The following is a 15,000-nucleotide window of genomic DNA, read 5'->3' as shown; positions in this document are numbered from 1 at the left end:
GACAGAGCGGGGTCAGCGGATGCTGAGGCGCATAGTGCGCAGAGGTCGCCAACTTTCTGCAGAGTCAATCGCTACAGACCTCCAAAGTTCATGTGGCCTTCAGATTAGCTCAAGAACAGTGCGTAGAGAGCTTCATGGAATGGGTTTCCATGTCCGAGCAGCTGCATCCAAGCCAAACATCATCAAGTGCAATGTAAAGCGTCAGATGCAGTGGTGTAAAGCACGCCGCCACTGGACTCTAGAGCAGTGGAGACGCGTTCTCTGGAGTGACGAATCAAGCTTCTCCATCTGGCAATCTGATGGACGAGTCTGGGTTTGGCGGTTGCCAGGAGAACGGTACTTGTCTGACTGCATTGTGCCAACTGTGAAGTTTGGTGGAGGGGGGGATTATGGTGTGGGGTTGTTTTTCAGGAGCTGGGCTTGGCCCCTTAGTTCCAGTGAAAGGAACTCTGAATGCTTCAGCATACCAAGAGATTTTGGACAATTCCATGCTCCCAACTTTGTGGGAACAGTTTGGGGATGGCCCCTACCTGTTCCAACATGACTGCGCACCAGTGCACAAAGCAAGGTCCATAAAGACATGGATGAGCGAGTTTGGTGTGGAAGAACTTGACTGGCCTGCACAGAGTCCTGACCTCAACCCGATAGAGCACCTTTGGGATGAATTAGAGCAAAGACTGCGTGCCAGGCCTTCTCGTCCAACATCAGTGTCTGACCTCACAAATGCGCTTCTGGAAGAATGGTCAAAAATTCCCATAAACACACTCCTAAACCTTGTGGAAAGCCTTGAAGCTGTTATAGCTGCAAAGGGTGGGCCGACGTCATATTAAACCCTATGGATTAAGAATGGGATGTCACTTAAGTTCATATGCGTCTAAAGGCAGATGAGCGAATACTTTTGGCAATATAGTGTATATAATCCTTAAAATCTGGTGGAGCAAAACCATTTAAAATCTTAAAAACAAGTACTAAGTCAGCAAATTTAATCAAAATGTTCCCAGCTCAAAAAAGAATACTTCAACAAACTATTTGGCTTTTTATCTAAAACCTTAAGAGCTCGCTTATAAACAGTTGACTTACAATTTCTGTGCAGCTGACTTTTTGCATGCACATACAAAACAACATCATCAGCATACATTTGACAAACGACATCTGAGGGACAGACATTTGGTAAATCATTTACATACATACTGAACAACAACGGACCTAATACAGATCCTTGTGGAACTCCAATATTAGAATCTAATATGCTGATGTTGTATTTATAACTCTTACACATTCTTTCCTATTTTCCAAATAAGATTTGAACCACATAATGGCATCAGCTGAGAAATTAAAATTCGATAACCTCGAAAGCAAAATTTCATGATTTACAGTATCAAAAGCTTTTTTTAAATCCAAAAATACAGCACCAACCACACCTCCTCTATCCGTCTTTGATTTAATATTTTCCAGCATAAAACAATTTGCAGTTTCTGTTGAGTATTTTTTTCTTAAACCAATAGGATGTAGAGGAAATGCACCATTATTAAGATATGTAATTAACTGTTCTGCCACCCATTTCTCAGCAACTTTAGACATTACTGGAAGAATACTTATTGGTCTATAATTGCTAATTTCTACATCATTTCCAGATTTATAGATTGGTGTAATTACTCCAAATTTCCATTGAGTAGGGAAAATTCCTTGTGTTATAGATAAATTAATTAACATGATTGCTTCATCATATGCTGGGGGCATGGTTTAGCATGGCTGACACCAGTTTCCCAGCACTCATTCATTATGCGGAAAAAGGAGAAATATCCAGTAGATTTGGCTATTTTTATTTTATTTATTTTGTTAGGAAAAATGTGTTTAGAAGTTTTCATTTCGGTGCATCACGACTGAGACTATTTTAAAAGTCCTTACTCATTTTACTATTATAGCTTACTAAGCATTATATCCATAGTTATGTTACCCTAAATGTGTATTGTAAATAGAAACTATGTATGTCAATATAGAGATATGTCATTAATGCACATTATCAAGCCACTGTGGACTTTTACTGTACCATTGTATTTCTTTATTACACTGACCGGTCAATGTTTGTTCTAATGCTCTCCATTGCCATAAAGAAAATGCATGGTTGCATCATTTTCAGCATCTGTAGTTTGCAATCTCTAGTGCTCCTTGCAATGCACTGATGTTTTTATTTTCCTATGATTTATGCTACTGTCAATACAGTTCGAAAAGAAACTCCTGTCTCCTCTTTCTGTAATCAGTGTCAACTGCATCCTCCCTCTTCCCTACAACTTTACATGCGTGAAAAAAGAGGTCTAAAAAATTCTGCAGTTTTCTTTAACCTTTAACACATGTATTTAACCCTTGTGCATCAATTTAAAAAAAGTTACTCAGAGGTCCTTAGAGGACAAAAATGTCTGTGTCAAAAAACTGCCATAAAAATATTATATATTAATATTATTTTCCACTTTCGCTGACCAACATCAGTCCTGATCATAACTACCAAATATTCATTCAATTTCAGGATTTTAACCCTTTAAATGCCAGTTTGTTTACATAATGCCACTGTTGCTTTTTACACACACACACATTTCTCAATACACACATAAGAAACACACTGACATCCACACCAACACACCCACACAATTTTAGCTGCATCATTTATTCAATTGTCCTGCAGTGCTCTATAATACAGCAAACAGAGAATAGGGGAAAAGCTTGTATTTGCTCCATAGGCTAAACATGAGAAAAATGGCGCCATCTGGTGGAAAATATTACAAATGTAAATGTTGAAGCCAGGGCTCCGGAATGAAAGCATAATATCATAGAATTCATGATTTTATGCTTTAATGGCACTGGGATCAAATATTGCAGTTTTAATGGGTTTCAATGGGGACATTTTTGTCCTGAAGGTCCTGAGTGTAACTATTTTGTGTACACAGTGTATTATAGATGTATTATAGGAACTGAGGTTGAAATATCAACATTCCTCCCAAAAAATACATACCTTTGACCAAATTTATGCCGTTGGCGTTAACAAAAAATGAAAAAGACAAAAATGTCCCAGTGGTCACACAAGGTTTATGTGAATGCGGTTCCTGCATACTGTATCTTTAATTTGGACGGAGTACAGATCATTCTCTCCAAGCACAAATTATGTTGAATGAAAGGTGTTTTATGCACATATAATTCATGAATGTTGTTCAGTGACCTTTCACCCCCTCCACCCCATTAGGGTCCCCCCAGTGAATCTCGGCCATTTGCACCACTGATTATACTGTAGTAGATGAACATAATAACTGATCCGACATAGATGGACTGTATGAGGCCTTTTATTGATTTAAAAACCATCAAATCTTTGTCTAAATGGCATTAAGGATATTTGCCACACAGTTACAAAAAAGCGACCAAAACAGAACTTACATGTATCAGATGCATCTTGTGTGTTGATCTGATGAGGAATGTTACAAAAAAAAACATGAATGTTACAGTGTATCATGTGACTGTCACGCAGTTCAGCTGAGACGGAAAATGCACGGGGCCAAAAATGACGAACAGAAAAGGCGATTTAAAAAAACAAAAAAAAAGTCAAGCGACTGGACTTGGAACAACAACAGCACTGCCAGTGAGTATGTTTTATAATGTGATAAAATCGTTTAAACTGAAATGGTTCTTGAAAAAAAGATATACATATATATATATATATATATATATATATATATATATATATATATATATATATATATATATATATATATATTTATACATATTTCGTCTTTTACGTGCTTTTATGCCATCGGGTGTTGTAGTTCCAGCATATACCAGCAGGTGCTAACAGGGACCTGCCCCTGAGTCTATTTCGGTTGTGTCTAGAAGGTAACCCTGCAGTTACCTAAAGTCTCGCGAGAGCAGCATTCAATGGTCACACAGTTTTTGTGTGTGTGTGTGTGTGTGTGTGTGTTTATTTAGAGTCCTACAGAAACCCTATACCTATCCCTAAACTTAAACCTACCACTAAATTTAATCCTAAACATAAACTTAGTAACACCGATAAAACTCTCGCGGCTGCCGGGGGTTACCTTCTATCCACAGCCGGCTATTTCCCGTCATAACAGTGCAGTTCCAATCCACTTGAATGGGGAAAGAGTGAAATCTTCAAAACGGTTGGTCAATATTACGATCAAAGAACATATTTAAAATCATCAGATAAATCTGACAACAACTGTGTCATAAATTGTGCTTCTTTACCTCAGATTATGCTAAAAAACGCAATTTTCCCGGATTGTATAGCTGATGCGCATGCGTGTTCTCGAGTTGATTGACAGGCGATGTCTGAATCTAAAAGGTGATTGGCTCTTTTACCTCTAACGTCAACGGACAAAAGCGCTGCTAAACTACTTTACGACAGTAAGTATCCGTTTGTGGATACTGTACAAATGCATGGGGAGAGCCGTAAACTGACAACTACCTGTCGTAAAATTGCCTTGTCTTCTCTTATAAAGCGTCAATTTTATCGTAGTAAACTCCACACATAGATCCAAACAGTATTATCTTATTCATCTGAAAATAAAATATGTTCTTTAAGATTTCAGTGATGAAGAGGCAAAAAATAAATAAATAAGGAAGCGATATTTATCTTACCCAATCTTTCCTAAGGCCAAAGAAGTGACATTTAAAATCTTGAACGACATCCATCCAATTGCTTTTTACATGAGAGATTTAATTGGGAGAACAATTCATGTGGATTTTGTGAGAAAGCAATTGAAACATATTTGCTTTCAGTGCGAATTTGTACATGAATTTTGGCTTTCATTTCAAAGTTGGATACAATCTAAAGATATATCGCTACATCCTTGGAATGTGATCTCAATTAAAGTTGGAGTGTTTTTGAATGATAAGGACCTAGAATTTTTGATAAATAACCTGATTGTTTTAGGTAAACACTTTATCCACAGATGTAAATATTTAAAGATTAAACCTCATTTCAACGGATAGAAGAATGATCTGAAGATATTTGCAAAATCTTCAATGGATGACAGACAGAAATGCCCTGAAACTTCTTTCTGCTTTGAACTTGTTTATGTTACTAGATTAAGACCCTCACCCTTTCTTTTTGTGTGTGTGTGTGTGTGTGTGTGTGTGTGTGTGTGTGTGTGGTTTGTTCTGTTTTGTTTTTTCTTCAAATGCTGTATCAACACGAAAAACATATGTATGATCGTTGAAGTATGCCATAAATGTTTGTACTTGAATTATGTTTAATAAAAAAAAAACTCCACACATAGTTCATTCCAAAAGAATCGTTTAATGCAGTGGTTCTCAACATTTTTGACTCCAAGACCCCCACTGTCCAAGACAATATTTGAAGGCCCCCTCACCCGAAACTAGATGTGTCTGATTAAAATAACTAATCATGGATAATTTTAAACTAAGTAAACTTAAGTGTTAAGGGCTAGCGTTTAAACAAAGATTTTGTAAGAACTGTAAGATTAATGACTAATGTCTTTGAAGTCCATCCTGGATTAACTGCAGAAGTTCACATAGATGCATTGTCCTTTGTTAGTTGGCTGATGAAGGCTTTTGTTGGCAGTTAAATGATAGTCTATGTATTCCATTTTACGAGTGTAGTTCATCAATAGACACAGGTGATGCAGGCAGAGATTAATGAGGTGCATCGCAGTTCAACCTGCAGGTCATTTCGGTGAGGTTCGGTGAGGTCCATCCTAAATCCAGGGTTCAGGCAGTGGCATGTGAAGTATCTAATGTCTTACAGTTGTAGTTCATCAGTTCATCCTCTGAGGTCAAAAGACTGAAGTGATGTCTGGCTAGAACTGGCTGTAGTTTGTCGTCATCTCTCAGCAACACGTAGCAGTGGAGTCCGACACCAAGCAGGAACAGAGCTGGATCCAGCCGGTTCTGGTAACCTCGGGATAGGAGTCCCGAGGTTGAGACATAGAAACATGACAAATAGAATAATATCAGCATAGATGCCATTACATTTTATGCAGAGTTATAGATCATGATCGTTGTTTCTGGTTTCTGGTTCCGGCAGACCTAACTAAAGCAGCCTAATTGTGAGTTGATGGATAAATTAGGTGTATGTCTGGCTAAATAGATGAGTCTTTAGTTTAGAATTAAACTGAGTGAGTGTCTGTAGCGGATGTAACCCGATCCTTCCGACGGGTGAATATCCGCAAAGCCGCGGGCCCAGACGGCATTCCGGGCCACGTCATCAGAGCGTGCGCGAACCAGCTGGCTGGTGTTTTTACGGACATTTTCAAACTTTCCCTCTCTTTGTCTGTAGTCCCCACATGCTTTAAAACATCCACCATTGTGCCTGTTCCAAAACAATCAAAAATAACTTGCTTAAATGACTGGCGTCCTGTTGCTCTGACCCCCATCTTCAGCAAATGCTTTGAGAGACTAATCAGAGATTACATCTGCTCTGTATTGCCACTCAATCTTGACCCGCTGCAGTTTGCTTACCGCAACAACCGCTTCACTGATGATGCCATTGCATCTACAATACACACTGCTCTCTCCCACCTGGAAAAAAAGAACACTTATGTGAGAATTCTGTTTGTAGACTACAGCTCAGCATTCAACACCATAGTGCCCTAAAAGCTAGATGAGAAACTCCGGGCTCTGGGCTTAAACAGCTCGCTGTGCAGCTGGATCCTGGACTTCCTGTCAAGCAGACGCCAGGTGGTTAGAATAGGCAGCAACATCTCCTCATCACTGACCCTCAACACTGGAGCCCCACAGGGCTGTGTTCTCAGCCCACTCTTGTATTCCTTGTACACACATGACTGTGTGGCAACATATAGCTCCAATGCCATCATTAAGTTTGCTGATGATATGATGGTGGTAGGTCTGACCACTGACAATGATGAAACAGCCAACAGAGAGGAGGTGCACACTCTGACACACTGGTGTCAGGAGCACAACCTCTCCCTCAATGTCAGTAAGACAAAGGAGCTTGTGGTGGACTTCAGAAGAAAAGACAGAGAACACAGTCCCATCACCATCAATGGAGCACCAGTGGAGAGAGTCAGCAGCTTCAAGTTCCTCGGTGTCCACATCACTGAGGAACTCACATGGTCCATCCACACTGAAGTCGTTGTGAAGAAGGCTCATCAGCGCCTCTTCTTCCTGAGACGGCTGAGGAAGTTTGGAATGAACTGCCACATCCTCACACGGTTCTACACCAGCACTGTAGAGAGCATCCTGACTGGCTGCATCTCCACCTGGTACGGCAATAGCACTGCCCACAACCGCAAAGCACTGCAAAGGGTGGTGCGAACTGCCAGACACATCATCGGAGGTGAGCTTCCCTCCCTCCAGGAAATATATACAAGGCGGTGTGTGAAAATAGCTCGGAGGATCATCAGAGACTCCAGCCACCCGAGCCACGGGCTGTTCTCACTGCTACCATCAGGCAGGCGGTATCGCAGCATCAGGACCCGCACCAGCCGACTCCATGACAGCTTCTTCCCCCAAGCAATCAGACTTCTGAACTCTTGATCTCCCACGATCAAAATACATCAGCACTGCACTTTATTACTCTTACTCTTATATCCCACACCGGACTGTTATAAATTATATTATTATTATATTATATTCTCTCTTAACAACTGACTATCAACCGACAGACTGAATGTCAATACAGTACAATACTGTACATTCTATATATACTATATATACTATTTATATATTTTTATTTTTTATTTTTATTGAATAATGTGTATCTATATAGTGCGTATTGTATACTGTACAGTGTATGTTATTATTTGTATATTGTTGAGTGTAATTATGTGTATATCAGATGTTTAAATTGTGCTGTGTTAATTTGATGTTATTGTAAATTGGTATATGTCTCATCACTGTCACGACTGCTATGTTGATCGGAACTGCACCCAAGAATTTCACACACCATTGCACTTGTGTATATGGCTGTGTGACAATAAAGTGATTTGATTTGATTGATTGATTGTGTCTGGTCCCAAACAGTGTTAGGGAGACTATTCCATAGTTTAGGAGCCAAACAGGAAAAGGATCTACTTCCTTTTGTAGATTTTGATATTCTAGGAACTATTAACAGGCCAGAGTTTTGCGATCATAATGAACGTGATGGTTTATGGCGTGGTAGAAGTTCACTTAAGTACTGTGGAGCTAGACCATTCAAAGCTGTGTATATAATTAACAGAATTTTAAAATTTGAGGTGGAAGCATGCTGTTCTACAAACATTATAAATTTGATTTTCAAAGGACAGGTTGGTATCAAATATAACACCAAAGTTCTTCGCTGTAGAAGACAACGAAACTGTACATCCATCGAGAGTCAAATTATATTTTAGTGGCTTATTTTTGAAGGTTTTTGGTCCAATCATTTATACTCTACAAAAATTGGCCCCATTCACTTCCATTGCAAGTGCCTCAATGTAACCCCAATTTTTGATTTGAAATAATTTTTTTGTGGTAATCAGCATTATGCTACAAATGCTGTTGATTGAGCTTAACCTAAATTGAACCTGGGATATTTCTTTAATGGAAAGAAGAGCAATCTACTATAGATAATATCACTAAAGGGTACATACAGTAACTACTCAATTGTGCTATCGCTCTCATATTCACTTGTTAGCACACATTCAAAAGTCGTTTTTTTTTCTTTTCTTGTTTTCGATTTTCTCTCCTTTTTCTCCCCAATTTGGAATGCCCAATTCCTAATGCACTCTTAAGTCCTCGTGGTGGCGTAGTGACTCGCCTCAATCTGGGTGGCGGAGGATGAATCTCAGTTGCCTCCATGTCTGAGACCGTCAATCCGCGCATCTTATCACGTGGAGACATAGCGCGTTACCACGAAGACCTAGCGTGTGTGGAGGCTGAACGCTATACTCTGCGGCATCCACGCACAACTCACCACACGCCCCACTGAGAGCGAGAACCACATTATAGCAACTACGAGGAGGTTACCCCATGTGACTCTACCCTCCCTAGCAACCGTGCCAATTTGGTTGCTTAGGAGACCTGGCTGGAGTCACTCAGCACGCCCTGGATTCAAACTCATGACTCCAGGTGTGGTAGTCAGCGTCTGTACTTGCTGAGCTACCCAGACCCCCCACCTAAAGTCATTTGTTAAGTACACTGAAGCATCTCCTCCATAGACATCCATTCAAAACAACAGTTGCTAACCTTGTAGGCTCCCTTGGTAGAAGCTAGGGCTCTCTGTAGTGCTCTTCAGTTCCTCTAGATGTCTCTGTTTATATAGTCACGATTTGAGGAATGTGTCTTTATGTGTGCTAACAAGTGAATATTAGATAGTGAGATAGTGAGATAGTGCAATTGAGTAGTTACTGTATGTACCCTTTAGTGATATTATTTATAGTAGATTACTCTTCTTTCCATTAAAGGAATATCCCAGGTTCAATTTAGGTTAAGCTCAATCAAAGGCATTTGTGGCATAATGCTGATTACCACAAAAAAATAATTTCAAACCAAAAATTGAGGTTACATTGAGGCACTTGCACTGACTTCCAACAATGAGGCCAATTTGGAGAGTTTAAAGTCAGAAATGTGAAGCTTATAATTTTATAAAAGCACATACATTAATTCTTCTGTTAAAAATCGATATTTGAACTGTAAAGTTGTATTTGTATTTGCCCCATTGACTTCCATTGTAAGTGACTCACTGTAACACAGACTTTTGCTTTTTATTGAAAAGGAGGGACGAGTCGAAATTAATTTTTATGCTAATCAAATGCTGTCGATTGAGCTTAACTTGTATTGAACCCGGAATGTTCCTTTAATATCTTCTAGAATATTCATTTGATTTTATTTATTTATTTATTTATTATTATTATTATTATTAATATTATATTATTGCTTATTATCATTGCTGGCAATTTCTTGTGTGTATTGATGATTTGGCAATATTGTATGCAAAACAGTCATGGCAATAAAGTACTTAGAAATTTAACAAAAGTATAATTTACATGTGATTTGAAATCCCATATAGAAAGATAAATACACTGACTTTGTTCAAAAAGATACTGAGCCGACTTGCTGTCTACAAAGGCAGCTGACTTCTAAGGCTGCATCCTAACTAATTACATTTAACTATTTTTAATCAATATTTTTCAGTATTGAATGAAATATAAGTAGAGATCTCTAAGATTGATGCAACTCATTATGAGATTTCACACATGTGATGCTGCCTTAGAAGTTGGCCAATTGCTGTCTACATAGGTGGCTCACGAATAAGAGAATGATTGATCATAAGAATAAGAAAGTGGGTCACTGATAGACACAAAAAATGTTCTTAAAATATTGTCCCTCAGAGAGAGTGTAACATGGACAGGCGTTGGACACAGCTTTAACTAGTTCCTCTCCGCTCAGTATCCTGCCTGTTATTTTGACAGTATTATCACTAAGGGAGAGATAAGTTGTCTTCGGAATTGGCATGGCGCCGCCGTGTCCCTCCCCGGTCAGACAGTTATCCCAGGGTTTGTGATGGCAGTACCTCAGGGTTCTGTGGAGCATCCTTCTCTCCCCACCAAAAGCCACAAAACTTGTCTGTACCCTAAATAGTGTCCCTCTCGATGTGCATTTCTGTGTGAGATACATGAGGTACGAGCATTTTGCTGAGTAAGCAAAGAAGTCATCATCACCTTGAGACAGTTTCACAAATAAATTCTACTTGAGCGTCACTGGAGCACAGCTTTGACTAGAATCACTGATAATCTCAAGTACACCGAGGCACGAAAAGACAGTAAAATCCAAACACCTGCGTCAACATCACCAAACTCAGTGAAAAGTTAACAAGGAAGAGATTTAAGATATACATAGAGATTACTGTACATATATTAAAGTGACAGTGAAATTGATAGGAAGAGGGTAATCTCGTGGTGCCAGACCTTTGACTAAAACAGCATGAAGTCTGGTCCACATTAAGTGTGTTTCATGCACAGCAGTATGCTGATAACTACCAAAAATCAGCTTATTTAAAAAACCCAACAATGCAAGATTTGAAATCATCGGGTTATTCTCTGCTTTTGACTTAGAAATGTAAAAAAATCAGGGTATTGTGCAAAAATCGACATTTACCGATCGGTTTTTGCTTAAACCGTTCATGAACTTATAACAATACAGGAAAACTGTTTAAACCGTTTACATGACCTGACATGTTGTCGATTTTTCTAAGCATAATCGGTGTAAAAACATACATGTAAACATGTTCATCGATGTTTACATGCAATGCAAAATCAGGGTAATGTGCAAAAATCTACGTGTAAGGATCAGTTTATGTTTAAACCGTTTATGACCTTACCCGGATTAAGGAAAACTGTTTAAGGCATTTACATTACCTGAAACATTGTCGGTTTATTAAGCATAATCAGTTTAAAAAACATGCATGTAAATGCGTTCATTGAGTGCATTTACATGCACATCAATACGCTGATAACTACCAAAAATCAGCTTTTATTTTTCAGATTAACATTTTTATTGGTTGCTTCACAACATGACACATAACAAAGCAAAACATTCATATTCAGAGTCAGCCATTAAACCCCATTGTTTCCCTTCCCCTCTCCTGATCCCCAACCCCACCCCGACCCCCAACAAACATCCCTGTGGCCAAAGTCCGAGTACACACGCAGATAATAAATAATAAAAAAAAATAATAGATATTTACTTATCAATGCAATGTCTACCCTGCTCTTAGTTGAGCTTGCACTAAAGAAAACATGTCCACCCCATATCTTCCCAAATTTTCAGCTTCCTGCGGGGAAAGATGCTTTTCTTGAAGAAACACTATATCATATTTCTTACCTTTAAGAAAATAAATAACCTTCCTTCCTTTTATAGGGTGTCCCAACTGTAGAGCCGAGGAGGGTGGGTCCCCAATCAGCCTGATGGGGCACACGAGGGATAAAGGCGGCCGGGGACGACAGTTCGAGAGAGAGAGAATTACAGGCAGCTGCCCTGCATGTGTTTATGTTTGCGTGTTTTTGTTTAAGTTTATTATTAAACTATTATTTATATTCTCAAGCCAGTTCTCGCCTCCTCCTTTCCCTCCAACCCCCTTACACTGGTGCCGAAACCCGGGTTGGAGGAGGGATGCCCGTCGCAGAGTCCTCGACACTGCCGTCCAACCAGGGGAGCGCCGCTGCCATCCGCCGGGGGACGGAGTAGCCCGACAACCTGGACGCGGGGAACGGCCGCCGTCCGCGAGGCGAGTGGACTGGACTTCCCGAACGCCTGGAGCGATGGAGCCGCTGCCAGGGGTGGAGAAGTGCCCTGCCGTCCCCCAGAAATGCGGAGGGGTCGAGAGAAGACCGCTGTCCGCGAGGGGAGGAGGGAAGCGACTCCCTGACCACCTGGAGTGGTAGGGCCGCTGCCAGGGGCGGAGGAGTGTCTCCATGGGTCGCCGGGAACACGGAGGGGCGTTCTGTCCGCTGGGGGTCGGAGGTCTGACTCCGGTCCGCCCGGGGAGGAGCGGCTGCCGTCTGCCTGAGAGGGTGGAGGAGTGATCGAGGACCACGCGACGGCGCATCAGAGAACCAGTGAGTGAGTTTCTTTTTCTCTCTCTCCTTTCTCTCTCTCTGTCACTCCGTGTTGGACTTTCCCTCGCCTATTTTTTTTTGTTGTTGTTGTTGTTTTTTCCCCTCCTGTCTCCTCCCATGTCGAGGAAGGCGGGGATGACCGCCGGCAGTCGGGGCGCAAGGCACGCCCCCCCCGGAGAGGAAGGGGGGATGTACGTCATCCCGGGAGGAGTGTAGAGCCGAGGAGGGCGGGGCCGGGCTGGAATGACGCACACCCGGTCCCCAATCAGCCTGATGGGGCGCGCGAGGGATAAAGGCGGCTGGGGATGACAGTTCGAGAGAGAGAGAATTACAGGCAGCTGCCCTGCATGTGTTTATGTTTGTGTGTTTTTGTTTAAGTTTATTATTAAACTATTATTTATATTCTCAAGCCGGTTCTCACCTCCTCCTTTCCCTCTAACCCCCTTACACCAACCCATTCACATTCCACATGGAGAGAGATAATCCACTCATTTGACATTTTGACATGTTAGAAATAATAGATTTTGTGTTAAAAATAAAATTGTAACAACTACATTCCAACATTAGTGCAACAATCAACCCCAGAACTTTCCCCAGAACAAAACAAACAAAAAAATGTGCGCATTAACCCCATGCATGACAGCGCCAACTGGCGTCCATCCTTCTAAACTCAAAGAGTCCATCTACGCCTACAAGCCCCCGTGACAACTTTGCTGTCGGATGATTCCGGTGATTCTATACAAAAATTTGTAATGCAGAATTAACAAACTTAAAAACAAACTCCTTTCATAAGTGGAATAAAAAAATAAACAAAACGGCAACATGAAAATCACCAAATGGCTTACTCACTCCAATGTTTTTATGAAGGACATCGCTTGATGTGGGCATGTAAATTCTCTATGTCCATCCTTAGTATTTATACTCAGTTTGGCTGGGAACATCAGCGCAAAAGCGACCTTCCGTTGATGTAAGAGTTTCTTGCGTTCCCTGAACCGATAGCATTCCTCTCTTGTCGAATTCGCAAAGTCTGGGAACAAGAAAATGCTGTGATTCTTCCAAGAATTCTTCCTTTACTCCTCACCTCACGTAACACAAGATCTTTATCGGATGATCTCAAAAATTTGGCCAGAATTGATCGGGGCCTGTTTCCCTCAGCGGATCTCCGTGCCGGGACTCTGTGAGCACGCTCGATTTCCAGCTTATGGCCTGTTATGTTGAGCAGACTCAGAAAGAGCCCGTCTAGGAATTTCACCATGTCTTGGCCTTCCTCATGCTCAGGAATTCCAACAATTCACAAGTTGTTTCACCAGTTACGATTCTCCAAATCCTCCAGTTTTTCCCAAACGTGTTGCAAGTCTGTCTTGGTCGCTAGAGGATTAGCAACTAATTCCCTCTCCAATGACTCCAGATAATCAATCCGTTTTTTGACGTCTGACAATCTTGAAACCAACTCAGAGAATTTCGTCTCCATGGAAGTAATCGATTGACGTATTACAGCCAAATCCTCCAAGTCTGCAACAACCTTCATCAGCATTGCCGACACATTCATCAATTCATGCCAGATTTCTTTCAGTTCACCGTCCAAATTGAATCCGAGGCTTCCGGTCTGCCGCTGCGGAGAATCAACTTGAGCACGTAAGTGTCTTTTAATATCTCCAGAACCCGAGGATTTTGAATTTTTTGACATATTGTCTTCCTAGAACAGTTAAGAATCAGAGTGTATCAAATCTCACCAGTTTATGACACAAATAGCATTAAAACAAGCAAAGTGCTCAGGGCTCGCCACTCACACGTCTGCTCCTCGCACGGCGGCACGCGACTCCCCAAAAATCAGCTTTTTTTAAAAATCTGACAATGCAAGAAAACCGCGTTTACGTGAGATTTGAAATCATCGGGTTATTCTCTGCTTTTGACATAAAAACGTAAACAGTCATGCGTGCAACACTTGAACACATTGGATAAGCCGGTAAAAATGCTGATAAAAGTGTTTACATGGAAAGCCAAATCAGGGTAATGTGCAAAAATATACGTGTAACAATCGGTTTATTTTTACACCGTTTATGACCTTACCCAGATGAAGGAAAACCGTTTAAGGTGTTTTACATGACCTGACATGTTGTCAGTTTATTAAGCATTATCGGTGTAAAAGCATGCATGTAAACAAGCTAATTGAGTATGTTCAAAAGAACTGATTATTTCACACATATAATTTAGAAAACCAAGCAGAATATTGGCAGTTCTGCTTGTGGATATCTAGATTACTTGCAACTCAGTGCCTCAAACAAAAACTCTGGGTATTTTTCAAAGATTTGATGCTAACAACCTGGTACACTTTAGCAAACCCACTGATTAGTTCTCTCCTAAAAGTGCTTGTTGTATTAACCCAGATACAAACTGAGACTTAAACAGATATTATGAGAGAGGAAAACACGGCATGGGT

At 40.7% G+C, this 15,000-nt stretch overlaps 1 protein-coding gene across 1 annotated transcript in view; it reads right to left on the bottom strand.

Moving 5' to 3' along the window:
- The window catches only part of LOC127409610 (polyphosphoinositide phosphatase-like), a 101,257-nt gene extending 97,726 nt beyond the window's left edge, over positions 1-3,531 (bottom strand). Inside the window, exon 1 of the mRNA XM_051644291.1 lies at positions 3,424-3,531. The gene's annotated coding sequence lies outside the window, so the exon portion shown is untranslated. The remainder of the gene's footprint in view (positions 1-3,423) is intronic.
- Positions 3,532-15,000: the final 11,469 nt, after the last annotated feature.

The sequence above is a fragment of the Myxocyprinus asiaticus genome, chromosome 19, assembly GCF_019703515.2.
Source record: "Myxocyprinus asiaticus isolate MX2 ecotype Aquarium Trade chromosome 19, UBuf_Myxa_2, whole genome shotgun sequence".
Classification (NCBI taxonomy): Eukaryota; Metazoa; Chordata; class Actinopteri; order Cypriniformes; family Catostomidae; genus Myxocyprinus; species Myxocyprinus asiaticus.
The sequence above is the reverse complement of the archived record's forward strand: the minus strand, read 5'-3'. Positions and strand labels throughout refer to the sequence as shown.